The sequence below is a fragment of the Rhipicephalus microplus genome, chromosome 2 (genome assembly GCF_043290135.1).
Source record: "Rhipicephalus microplus isolate Deutch F79 chromosome 2, USDA_Rmic, whole genome shotgun sequence".
Classification (NCBI taxonomy): Eukaryota; Metazoa; Arthropoda; class Arachnida; order Ixodida; family Ixodidae; genus Rhipicephalus; species Rhipicephalus microplus.
Genome location: NC_134701.1, coordinates 20,167,582 through 20,181,900, shown reverse-complemented (window position 1 = coordinate 20,181,900; position 14,319 = coordinate 20,167,582). Strand labels below are relative to the sequence as shown.

Here is a 14,319-nt window from a genome sequence, read left to right as displayed (position 1 = left end):
TCTTTACATCTTATATAGTCATTTGGGTATGTCGTATCATTTGTAGAATGAAAAGTAAACGATTTCTAGCAGACATTAAGAAATAATTGTTAATTTCAGGCCGCAAATGTAGCTATGATGTTTGGCTTGCATGTCCTCGGGAGCCACGGCTACAGGTCAGCAGCATTTTCTGACCATGCTGAAAAAGTGCCAGACAGGGACCCTTTAGAAAAGTGCAAGTAATTGCCCCACCAATTCCTACTGTGGCGACCACTGCGCACAAACCTGCGCAGCCTCCGTCTCATCACTCATCAGCCCTGCGTGCCACTTGATGCAACACGCTTGCGATAAGGGACAGCGCCACCGCAGCGCCACCGGAGGCTTACGTCACCACTGGTGGTTGTAAAACCCAAGCTATGTTTCTCTAATCCTTTTTCTACCGACACTCTATGTGACCTTCTACCGACATGGCATCCCACACAACCAACTAGTGCAAATTCGTACACTTCTAAACTGTGGTATTTATTTTCATAAAGTGAATTACGATTTTTTTAAGCTGGCTTAATGCTTTGTGTAAGGAGTGAGCATGATATCAGAAGCTGCTGCCTATGAGTGCACCTATGATATGCGGGACTGCTGCTCTTACAAAATAAGTTTGCAACAGTTTCTCGCCTTCGGAACTACTGATGATGTATGTATTATATAACCGCGTTTTTTTTTGTATGTGCTATAACAACAAAAATAAACAATTACAAGCAATACCAAGCTTCAGCATTGAGAATGCAGTCTCCATGCCAGCCTGTGTGACAGGCACACAATAGTCCACTTGTGTTAATGTGAACATCTCTGGTCACCAGTCTTTTTGTTTTTCTCAATATATTACTAGGACATGTTTACTTGAGAATTGCTGCCTGAGGTGCATGGTAATACTGGCCCCTAAGATATGCATTTTACTCATGTTGCATGACCTTACTTGTTACTGATTGCCAAGTTTTTCCCCCAACCGAAAAACAATATAAACGTTGGTTTCACTCAGGAACGAAATAATAGATAACTGTTACGTTTACACTTTCATTCCAGTAAAAGATATCTTATCGTAACTTAGTTGCACAAAAAAATTGAAGTACAAAAGGAAGACACTTGGACACAGCACACCTTCCTTCGTACTTCCTTTTGTATTTCAATTTTTTCGCGCAACTAAGTTAAGATGAATCACCAACTCAACCCGCAGTCTCTGCTTCTCAAATAAAAAATATTGTTTTTTTTATTTTGTTCTGACTGACTAATTTCAATGTATGAGCTATGGTGCAGTTACATGCATACCATGATAGACAGTATTAGAATAGCAACCAAAAAGCTTTGCGATAGCATTTGCCTCTTCAGCGCATGTGCCGTGCACTATCCTCTTGCGGACCCCCGGAAAGTGACAGAAACAGCGTGTGACCATATTGAATGCTAACTTTACATACTCAATTCTAACTCTCGCTAATATATTAGATTGAACTTGCAGCATGGCTAAGACCAGAGACGAGAAAATAGAACATGAGCACTGACTCACAGTTGCAAGTTTATTTTGTGCAGAATTAAAGTATACATACCTTGTGGCATTGTGGAGAGACCGGTCACTTAGAGGAAGCGACAACGAATTTTTTTCGACCCAGCTTTTTTTCAAGCGGCCTAAAGATTACCCTTCGTAGTGTTCGTAGCTGCCGCAGTTAATCCCAAAAGCATGTACTTATTTTATAAGCAGTATTTCTCGATCTGAAAGACTCCGAACACGGATGAGCCCTTTCATCCAGCAACTCTGAGAATTGATAGCGACGCCAGTAGCTTTTCTGGTGACCGCGGTGGTCTAGTGGCTAAGGTACTCGGCCGCTCAACCGCAGGTCGCGGGATCGAATCCCGGCTGTGGCAGCTGCATTTCTTATGGAGGCGGAAATGTTGTAGGCCCATGTGCTTAGATTTCGGTGCACGTTAAAGAACCCCAGTTGGTCAAAATATCCGGAGCCCTCCACTACGGAGTCTCTCATAATCATATGGCGGTTTTGGGGGTTAAACCCCACATATCAATCAATCAAGCCTTTTTGGTGAATTGCGCATTCTGTCGTTCTGCCTTCGTAGGAGTTCCTGTACCTATGCTTAACCACATTTATTCTAAGCTTTACAACTATTTTTGAAAAGAACAAGCCGCTACAATGAGATGATGGGGCTTTACACAGCTTCCCTGCATTGTTACCGCGTCGCGTGCACCTGCGCCCGAGGTTGTTATGCCTGTGTCGTGGATGGCGTGTCCCTTTGTCGTTACTTTCTTCACACACGAGCCAAACCATGTCACTGAAGATGTCACTGCGATTATGCGCGGCTGTGCCGACTAGTAGTGCACGTAATTTCTGAGACAAATTGTAAATAGAAAAATCATGTCACTCTCAAATTTCAGCAACCCTGAAGCCACGTGCATGGTTTCATGAGCACGCAGAAAGTTGCTCAAGACGTGCTGACGAACATGGGATGATTACGTTATGCAAAGGCAGTGCCACTTTAATGCGTACTACTAACACACGCATATATGTACATTTTTATGGAGTAATATCTTTTACTATAAATAAGCAAATAATATTTCAATACTAAAAGGAAAATTTTTCACCGCGTACACTAGTTCACGGTTACATGACAAGGCACGTTGGATAATCGAAGTTTCTGCCGCCAGGTGCCGTCACAGGCTGTTTTAGCAATTTTTAATGAAGAAAAAAATTCGCAAATCCCACGTACAGTGGGAATCGATTATATGCGAAGCACGATTGAAGCAGGTTGATACGTTACTTTAAAATTACCACAATGTTATGCACACTCAGGTATCCGGATGAGGTGCAAGTAGGTTGTTTATAGTCGCGTAACGATGGTGCCACTAAGGTTTCCAATACCAGCCCCTGAAGTAGCAGGCATGTAAATTATACGGTACATGACTTCCACATCATGATTATCATGTTTGCACCTGGCATTTGTGCTCGTCATTCATTCAACTCCTGTAATACCAAACTTGGTACATGTGAGGCTAGCAAAACGGCCGTGAGCGCGCTATGAGCATAGCATGTGGTCAATGTTTTACATGACACGCGTATTATGATTATCATGTTTGGATGTGTCACTTACCATTGTCATCCATTCACATCACGTAATACCAAATTTGGTATATGTCAAGCAAGCAAAACGGCCATGAGCGCGTCATGAGTGTGGTATATAGTCATGCTCTTGCATGACACGAATGTCATAATTTTCATGTTGCACTGGTCATATGCCTTCGTCGTCTATTCACGTCATGTAACACGGAAAATGGTGTATGTGAAGTTAGCGAAACGGCCGCGAGTGCACTATGAGCGTAGCATGTATTCATGTTTTACATGACACGCATGTCATGATTATCACGTTAGGAGGTTTAATTTTCTTTCTCGTCCGTTTGCGTCACACAATACAAAATTTGGTACATGTGAAGCTAGCGAAATGAACGCGAACGCACCACGAGCGTATGGCGTGTAGTCATTACTTATGTCACGATTTCCACGTTGGAGCCTGCCGCTTAGGTTCACCATGCAGTCATGTCATACCATACCAGTTTTGCAACATGTCATGTGAACGAAACCACAGCCAGAGCAGCAAGATCATGACATGTAAATCATGATATTCATGACATATGTTTCATGATTTTCATGAAATGACTAGTCACTTATGCTCGTCATAGAGTCATGTTATGCCATAAAAATTTTTGGTATAGATCCCATTGTCGAAACCGCCAGCAGAGCTAAAAGTTATAGGCGGCTAGATAAATGGACAAATATGCTCAAAGTCCCCGAAGTACGCTTACAAATGCTTCGCATCTAATAAAAATATACCTCCACTTTTTACGATAAAAATGAGCTTCGTTTGAGTTACTATGAGGGACAATCTTTCCATCTGTGCAGTCATCTCATTTCATGCCTAGGAAGTTGCCGGTCGCTTTAAATGTTCACTGATATCAGAGTGCACTGTCAGAATTTCCACTAACTGTAATTTGGCTGCACAATGCAAATGTTTTATTACAGATGCACATTGCAGATGCTTAGTGATTTATTGTTCACAAACCCTTAATTGTTGTTGACAATCAATGAAGCTGAGAGATGGTCAAGGCATATCATATGCATGTAGATTCCCCTTCGAATGTCAGTCAGCTTCAATCGCATGCAAACTAAATGGTTTGTATCCATTATTATTGTGTCTCTCCAGCATGAACTGTGTGGCCTTAATATATATTTTGATTGTGAACGCAATAAACTCCCAGTGGTGAGTCGGCACTCGTGTCATGGAATTTTTCACCCTCCTCTGTACTGTGCTGCACAGTCAACCTAATATGCAAACGCACAAACTCGCCGTGTTGGTCCATATCACAAGGAGTCACAGGCGTGTGCATACGTTAATGCTCATTTCATTGCAATAAGAAGAGATACCCGCCCTGCTGCCATTCTTGGTCCTAGTCCCAACATGACGCTGGCCTACGGCGTTTCTTAGCCAGTCAGAAGCGCTGGTGAGCCTCTGTGGTAGAATACTTGACTGCCATGCAGAATAGAGCCGTGATTTGTATTATTTACTTCTATCAACATTTTTAACCCATTCACAATGCCTCCGACGGCGGCACCACTTTTTCGGCGAGACAGGCTCCTTCAAGCGTCGAGATTCTCGAAAAGTGGAAACGATTACCCACTACAACCTAAACATATCGGTAAATGACGGCAAAAAGCTCAGGTCGATCGCAATCGAGCTCTGGCTGTCCACCACGCACAGTATAAAAAGTCCGCGTACCCCTTAATTGCTACATTCTCTAAAGATAGCTAGGAGGCGATGCTCAGAATACTCTGAGCGTTCCAATTGGAGTTGCACGCAGTGCTACAGGAGACGCGGGCCAACGATCGTAGCCAGTACCGTATCGTAATAAGTGCCCTCCGACCGCGCGGCGTGCGGTGCGTAACCTCATTCAGAATGGATGCGGAGTCCCCAGCTCGATACATAGCAGGCAATTAGCCACGGGCCAATGCGATCGCTGGACGACGCCAGGTGCTGCGGTGATCACACGCGCATGGCCTACTCCAAACAAGGTGCTCTCGCCGATGACCTGAAACTTCCTCGACGTCTACGACAACGCCCAGCCTAGTATGCCCTAGCAAAGTTCAAAATAATGCTGCCGAGAAGCGTCTGAAGTTCGCTGTAAGCTTCACGCTCCCAACTCGATGGGAAGGCTCGCACTACGCGCCCCGCCCGGAACAACGCTTCGGGAGAAACCTGTTTTTTTGAACGACGCACGAAAAGCGCTCTTAGCCACCGCTGTGCACATCGTACGGGTGGAAATAAGATCCTCGAACATGTTGCGCATGCCGAAAGTTTCCGATGTGCTCTTGGTGCAGCCACATGCAAACAGTCAAAATTGAGCTTACCACACCGAATTGCTGCGCGCCAACCACCGACGCACACCTGAGAAGACGCTTCCACTACCGCTCGCGCTTCGGTGTGCTGCTCCGGCGGCCCTGTGCTTGCCGCGGTTGCCGTGCGGACGCGTCGCGTGGGAAATGACGTACACGAGAAAGCCGGATGTCGCTGCCACGTGATCACAAAGAAACTTGTTTTGGATGTCGTCTGCTGCGAGCGCTTCCAAGCGCTAGTCTAGCAGCATATTTCTCGTTTTATCAAGACCTCAAATACGTACGTGGTCAACTTAATGGCGTTTATTGAGCCGCGTCCATGTTTCAATGAAATCGGAAAAACATGAAGTCAAGAGAGCGCTGGTTACGGCACTTGACTGCCGACCACTGATCAAACACTGGCCGTATGCGTTACAGAACTTAAGGGGGTGGAAATTTCCGGAGCGTCTTTCTTAATCATATCATGCTTTGGGGACCTAGAACCCCAACAATGCAGACTTCCATTTTTGGCGGGATTTTTATTGAAAAATGTTGAAATGTTTGCAGAACATAATTTTTTTCGCATGAAACAAGAAATAGCCAATTTTTTTGTTCAGAAGATATGAAGGAGTCATCTGAAGTGACCACAGTCCACCATGTAGTAAGCGTCTACTGGTCACTTTCTGTGCAAGACCAACACTTTATTTCTATAGTCCTTATTGTACTCATACAACGCGCTCTCCTGTACTGTCAACATAGTAGAAATAGCATATACTTGTATATCTGTAAGTACATCTCGAGTCTACCGTCTAGCACACCTTGATGACGACGGCAGTCGGAATAAAGCAAGCGTAACATGTCCCATTGAAGCCCAAACGATAGCGTCATCTCTGTCGGTTTGCCGAAAGCTTTAAAATATGCGCCATTCAAAATCCGACACGCGGAGCTCACGCGTTTCAAAAGAAAAAAAAAAACTGAAGAATAAGTACAAGGCTCCCCTCCCCCCCCCCCCTTTTTTTTTGTTTCCTAGGGTGACCAAGGTGCTGGAAAGAATGAAAACTGGCATGAGAAGGAACGACATCGTAACTGCTTTTTGGAAGGTTTCCCGGGGGTGGGGGGAGCTTTGTACCTAAGCATCACCGTGGAAAAAGTGATGTTATTTTTTTTTCCTTCCATGACACCGCAAAAAATGACGCCATTCATAACTCCGTAAAACCTAAAGCAGTTAGGCTCCGGTATTGCTCCAACTAATTAAGTTATGTCCAGTGCTTTTATGTTATATCAGTGCTTTCATGACTGATAAAAAACCTAACTTTTGAATGATCATGACATTCACAAGTAAACAGCACGTGCTCTTAATATAATGTTTTTCTGGGAAATGTAAATTCGTTTGCTGGCAACACTGGTGGAAAAAACAAAGATGGCTACGTCAGGGTCACCCCGGGACTTCCACTTGGTGCTGTGCTGAAGTTTCTTGATTGTGTCATCGGATAACGCTGCTGTGTCGAAGGCGAAAGTGTGCAGGCCGCGGACCACCTCATTCTCATCGGCATAAATTATTTCACTGGCGAAACAGCGGAAACAACTGAGGTGTGCGCGCAATGATGATGATGATGATAATGATGATTCCACAGTCATGGCTCGTACCCACTCAGGGGGATCGGCTAAGAAACGATGACTTAATTCAGTAAGATTTTTTTTATATATTCAACATCGAAACCACCAATCGAGCCTCTTCTTCTTCTCGTTATTCTCCTCATTTCATGGCTCAATGCAGTAGATTGGCCGAGTGTTAGGTGATTTTTTTTTCTTTCTTCGCAATACTACTCATATGTTCTACGGATTGGTTACACAACAAATAATTACTGAATCATAGTATTTATTTGTTTATTAGAATGGAGAATTTAGCTTTATATTTTTTAGTCTGACTGATAAATTCCTCTATGACGTAGTGAACATTGCTGTGACTGTAGCCCAGAGTAGAGGCGCCGTATAATAGAAAAACTGATTCGGATATTTCCAGACCCAAGTTTCGAAAAGGTGGTGCTATGAATCTTCTGAATGACGTAAAGCGGTAACAGGATAGAAAGTAATGACTGATTATTTCCTCCTGCTTACAGCAGATACACAGAGGAGACAACGCTTGACTTGCTCTATGCAGGTAAAAGTTGAGGGAGGTAACCCGGCCGCGAAGTTTGGTTATGGCCACTTTCATTATTTTCAACCGCGATGACTCACTGTTCCAGGGAAATAATAGGTGCTTATATTGTGGCGAAGCTGTCAAGACAGGTTCTAATAAGCATTTTTTTGAAAGTTAAGGTGCGGAATCTTGCGATTGTAATGTATGTCGTCAGTGAGAAAACAAGAATCCTTGGCATCAAAAGCACCGCCTTTGCTGAAAAATCAGCGCTTTCGTTTAAAAACAAACCATTGTGTCCTGGTACCCAAATTAAGTGGAGACATTGTAGGTGTACGGGAACTGGTATTCTGAACAGCCTTAGAACAGGCGTTTTTCGCAGTTGTTAACACAACTGCGAAAAAAGTATTCCAATGGCACTTCATCATTAGGCAAAGAGGCAGCCCTTGGCCAGGAGACGAGTTAGTCATTGGCATGGTTGCAATCGTCTACACGATAGTAATCAATACCGCTCAGAAATTAACACCGGTCAAATTCACCACAGACTCGGACAAACCACCGGTCAAAGTCCTAGCTGAGCAGCCTCGGCTTCAGCACCCAAGTGTAGAGTGACGTCTTGGTGACGTCTCTTCGAGCCTCTTCGGCGAGCCGCATCAGATTTACTTCACAATTTACTTCATGACTTACTTCATGAAAGTCCAAACAGGCCTGCAATAGACACTCTGGTATTTTTCAGACGCTTCCTGCTTCAGCAAAAAGGCTATACTTCTAGCTGCCGTGTACCTATGGTTCTGCCCCAGTGACCTACGGTTTACCGGGTGGGCTTGGTGGCTGTGCCACATTAGCACCCACTAATCCACCCCGCTTCGGCATGCAGGCTTCCATTCGAGCTTCCCTCCTGCTAGTGTTTGTTCTTGGCCTGGATGCTGTTTCAGCGTGCGTGGTACCATCTCATCCACCAAATCTTTGTGCCGGTGGTGCTCGTGCCGCGTATCTGTGGGAGCTGCCAGGAGGCAACATATCAACAGTCTTTCCGCTATCGCACCCACACCCGCTGGTCATCAATCTACCTTGGCTGGCCCCATCGCCAACGACAACCTTCACAGTGTCGCCTATAAAGCAGCCACATGGATCTGCACCGCCCTGTGGGCTTAGTGGCTGTGCCACATTAGCAACCACTTATCCGCTCCGCTTCGCCATGCAGGTTGGTCCATCGTATCAATTATACTTAAAAAAAAACAGTAACTACTTGTTGGTACAGCTGCCAAGCCCGCAGTCATTGATGTGTATCTGTTGCAGTTGTATTGCTGTTTTCCGCAATATATTATTGCTTGCGGGAGATATAGAAACTAACCCAAGACAAGACACAGCAAGCATTCTTATCGAGCTGAAAAAGCTGTCTGCTGGACAGTCCAAGTTACTAACAGAAATACAGGACATCAAAACTCAACTCCTTGTAAACAGCGCTGCCATTTCTGACCTAAGCACACGTTTGGCTTGTGTGGAGACGAGCTGCCATCGTATTGAACCCATGCGGGAGCAGCTGGAATTGATGCAATTGGACATAGTTGTCTCGGCTTGTCGAACTCTAAGATTGGGAAACTGCCTTGACGAAGCTGAAAACCATTCAAGGCGTAACAAGTTGTTGTTCCACGGCATTCCTAATACTGACCCTAAAGAATCATTCGTGTGCTCCGAAGAAATAATTATTCGCCACTGCGCTGAACACCTTAACTTCACATTAGATCCGCAAATAATTGAGCGAGCACATCGACTGGATAGACACACTCAAAGTCGAAACCGACCAATTATTGTAAAATTCAATCTTTATAAAACCAAGGAAGCGATACTATCCAACGGCCGTAAATTAAAGGGCACTCCTTTCGGCATTAGCGAAGACTTCTTCTGGCAAGTGCAAAACGCGCGAAAGCATCTCACTGCTTTTGCAAAAAACCAATCTGTTCCTTACTTGCTCCGTTATAAAACTCTGCACGTCAACTCGAAGCGATATGTCTTCAATGAGTCATCTCAAAGTGTCGAGGAACTAACATAGCTATCACGCCGTACTAAAACGCCCTGCCACGCTACGCGTGCTGCTCGTGCGCATACGTCTTTTTCGGTAATCTACACTAACATACGAAGCATTCTTTGAAAACGAGACGCGATATCAAACCTTGTTTCATCATCTGGGAGTAACCTGCTCACATTAACAGAAACGTGGCTTAATGCCGACGTTCTTGATGCGGAAATACTGGACGACCTGCCAAATTTCGAACTAATGTGCAAAGATCGGGAGGGAAGCAGAGGTGGTGGTGTCCTCGTTGCCATTAAGAAAGAACTTTCATTTTACACCATTGAGATACGTTCCGACCTGAAAATTCTATGGACCCTATGTCGTTTCAAGCCACAACTTGCTCTCGTTGGTGTGTGCTTTCGCCCCCCAAACAATTCTTCAGATTTTTCTACGAAATTAAACATCTTAAGCCAGCTAGACAAAAAGTACCTGAACGCGCTCCTTCTACTTTTCGGAGATTTCAATTACCCCAACATTGTTTGGTCAAACCCTCCACTAAGTACTGGAAATCTGGAATCTAAAGAAATCGTAAACGTCTGCTTAAACTTCAACCTCACTCAAATGGTAACTGAGCCAACACGTGTCCCGCTGGATAGTGCTAACATCCTTGATCTAGTATTGTCTTCAAGCCCTGAAACACTATCTTTCATCACCTACCTTAAAGAAATAAGGGACCACACAATAATTCATGCCACTTTTCTCTAACCCAGCCCGTGCGTCAGTCACATAAAAAAATCATCCGTCTCTATAATGAAGGAAATTACTTAGTGATCAATAACGAACTTGAACAAATTACGAGGAATACGAAGCAACATTTCAGGAGCACGACATTCATGAAAACTGGTCGCTTTACAAAGAAAAAATAGCATATTTAACAGATAAATACATTCCAACATTATCAATCAATGCTAACCGGCATAAACCATGGTTCACAAAAAACCTTAAAAAACTTAAAAACAAGTAAAGCGCCTTTTTCGCCAAGCTAAACAAAACCCACAGCACGATTCAGGGGAAAAGTACTATGAAGCTGAACGTACATATCTTACCGCTATCCGGCAAAGCAAGTACACCTTCTTTCACTATGACCTGGCTAAGATGATTACTGAAAACGCTAAGCAATTTTGGCAACACATCAACCCACAGTCAACCCGCACTTATATCTTTACCCAACGGACATGGTAAAATGCTATCAGATAAAAACACCGCTAACATGCTTAACACCGCGTTTTCCTCTGTTTTCACCAAAGAACCTGATGAACCATTACCTACGTTTCTTACATCTTTTGAGGCTACAGTGCCCCCTATCACCTTCTCGATAGACGGCATTTCAAACATAATTGTCAACATTAAATTGTGATGATCAGCTGGTTTCAATGAAATCACATGGAAGTTTCTGAAGAACAACGCATTCACTTCCGCGGCTTATCTAACGCTGTTGTTTTTCCAGTCACTGTCATCTGGAAACCTACCAAAAGAGTGGAAAATGGCCAAGGTAGTTCCAGTCTACAAATCGGGCAGCAAGAGTTCACCCTCAAACTACTGCCCCATTTCCATCACATCAGTGCCTTGTAAGATCAAGGAGCATGTCATATACACTAATATAATTAGTTTCCTTAATTCTCAAAACTTTTTTCACCATTCTCAGCATGGGTTCCGCAAGGGACTATCCTGCGAAACACAATTAGCTGCTTTTCTCCATGACTTGCACCTCAATCCAGACGCTAACACTCAAACTGATGTAATTTTTCTTGATTTCGCGAAAGCATTCGACAAAGTTGCTCATCAACGCTTACTACTAAAACTCTCCCGACTGAATCTAAACACCGCAGTTCTAACATGGATTGAGCAGTTCCTCACTAACCGCCTGCAGTCAGTAGCGTCAATAACAACAACCCTGAGCCTCTTTCAGTAGAATCTGTTGTCCCTCAGAGTTCGGTATTAGGCCCCCTACTCTATTTATTATATATTAATGACCTACCTTTGCATGTTACTAGCAAAATCCGCATGTTTGCCGATGATTGCGTGTTTAATCGTTCAGTGATTAACATTACTGACCAGTCTGCTCTTCAACAGGACTTGCACAACATTAAGGACTGGTGTCAACGCTGGTTATTGATTTTAAATACTGGTAAATGCAAAACAATGTCGTTTTCTCGCAGTCCTAATTCGTTAAAATTCAAATATGAAATAGCAAACCAGACTAGAGACCGTATGCCAATATAAATACTTAGGTGTGACGATATCGAATAATGTAGACAGGTGTGCGCATCTGAACAACGTTACTGCATCATCTAACAAAACATTTGGTTTTTTACGACGTCATTTACAAAGCGCTCCACATCATGTCAGTTACTAGCTTACAAAACACTAATACGGCCTAAACTAGAATACGCATCAGCCATTTGGGATCCTCGCCAGGTATTCCTCACAAACGCCCTTGAGGCTTTTCAGAATCGTGCCATTCGTTTAATCAATTCCGCCTCTTCATACGATATCATCCTTGAAATCGGAATCTGGTTTACAGACACTTTCTAATCGACGCCACATTGCTAGTTTATCATTATTTCATAAATTCTACCACAGCGCACTAAATCAAGCCCCGTATATTTTGCCACCATCACGCATATCCTATCGCATTAGTCACCCCTTAAACGTTGCCCGTCGTTGTTGTTGTTGTTGTTGTTTTCCTATTATGAGTTGCGCATACCCACTGTGGGGAATTGGTCAAGAATCGAGTGGTTTCAACATTTACTGTTCATATTTGGAATGATAAAGGTTTAACAGAAAGATTACCGATAGCCTAGGAAAGTGTGGTGCTAAATCTGATGCATACAAATATTTACATAAACGAACTTATTCCCAGAATAGAGCAATAATCACATTTTAAAAGTATATAATTATGTGAACCTGTTAGGATAATTAAACTGGTTAATTAGTCAACCTATTAGTTTCATCAATATAGTCCCGGACGGCCGCGCATACTGTCGCATTAGAGAAACCAGAAATGGAAGCTCCAAAAGACAAAATGACAGGCAGAGATAAGTCCATACCAATACCACGTAAAGGTATTTCTAATAGGGTTTTTCGTAATGTGTTAAACCGCCTGCAGGTCAAAAAGAAATGGTCTATTGTTTCCAGTTCACCACAGAATGCACATAGTGGCGAAGGTGCCTGAGCAGACCTGTGTTTATAAAACTTTAGATTTGGTACTCGGCAACGCAACCTTGTGATAGCTACTTCTTGTTTTCGAGTTCGGCAAAAGTCTCTTCGCCAGGGATATATTAAATGGCGATATTCTATAGATTTTGTTAGTGCTGAACCTTTAAAGACTTGCATAAGCGTACGTCTGCGGAATCGAGCAGCACTCACCTAAGCGGATGATGGACAGAGTGGTAGAATTGAATGGCTGATTGACGACTTAGCTAAGGAATCGGCTATTTCATTTAGAAACAAACCTTTATGTCCAGGCACCCAAACTAATCGTACTTTTCTCAAATGCGCAGGTACTAGTGCACGGAACGCCTTTGTTACGTGATTATCAGCACCAACAAACAGTGCCGCACAGAGAGATAGGGAATCTGTTATTATGACAGCTGATGTAATTGCTGTATCTAACTTGCGTAAGGCGAGCACTACTGCCAGAAACTCAGCCACAGAAACAGGTATGAAATCGGGCAGTCGAAGGGAATAAATCCAATTTAAAATCAGACTGAAAATACCAACCCCTGACTTTTCGTCATATTGCGATGCGTCTGTAGCAATAATAACGTTCGTTGTAATACGGCGCAGGTGATCTTGTAGTAAACCATCCAAAATATTATGGGGAAGTAATTTGGCATTATTAGGAAAAATGTCGTTGAATCGAATTTCCACCGGGGCTATATTATCACGACTCGGCAAGATGTCGCATATACGTACGTTTAGAGGCTCCAGTAAATTTTGCACAAATATAATTTGCGGCGCGCGAAATCGCGGCCATCTAGTAGCAAAAAATGATTCCGGGGTGGAAATAAAGGCCGTTTCTGAATGTCGTAATGGTGATTCATAAATTCTTAAGAATGTCTGAACAGTCAGAAGGCGAATTCTACAAGAAAGCGGAGGGACCCTCAATTCGAGATACAACACATTGTTGGCAACTGTTTTGGGAAGGCCAAGGCATAAGCGCAAAGCTTCTCTTTCCAGAAGAATTAGAGGCCGCAACTTATAGGTTGGAACTCCAGCGAAAAGTACACAACCAAATTCCAAAATCGGACGAACGTACATGCGATATATCATTACCGATGTGTCTCTTCTCATACCTATGCGGTAATTGCTTAGCCTACGTAATATGCCAATGGCCTGCACACCTTTTCCGGCGATATATTTGATATGAGGTCGCCAGTTAAGCGATGTGTGATAAATTACTCCAAGGTATTTAACAGATTCCACCTGTGGTATATTTTCATGATGGTAAGACAGAGAGATGTTCACAGGGTATTGCAGCGGGAAAACGAGGAGGACACATTTACTCGGATTAAGTAAAAAGCTGTTGCCATCGAGCCAGCTCTCCAATATATTAAGGTAAGTCTGCAGCCGTTCATATAAGGTCTGCCATCGCAAAAAATGCGATATCATCTGCATAAACATAAGTTGTTATATCCTGTTTACGTGGAATGGTGCTCATTAGTAAATTAAATAACACAGGAGAAAGCACCGAGCCTTGCGGT

At 43.4% G+C, this 14,319-nt stretch overlaps 2 protein-coding genes across 8 annotated transcripts in view; one reads left to right on the top strand and one right to left on the bottom strand.

The window, feature by feature from the left end:
* Positions 1-5,827, bottom strand: part of pck (Claudin superfamily protein pickel) — a 72,495-nt gene extending 66,668 nt beyond the window's left edge. For 2 of the 3 annotated variants that reach the window (XM_075886280.1, XM_075886281.1), the window contains exon 1: positions 5,439-5,827. The gene's annotated coding sequence lies outside the window, so the exon portion shown is untranslated. The remainder of the gene's footprint in view (positions 1-5,438) is intronic. The other variant, XM_037420300.2, reaches the window with a different exon arrangement.
* LOC119169183 (pseudouridine-5'-phosphate glycosidase) overlaps positions 1-14,319 on the top strand; it is a 2,087,124-nt gene that overhangs the window by 1,343,113 nt on the left and 729,692 nt on the right. The window lies entirely within an intron of this gene.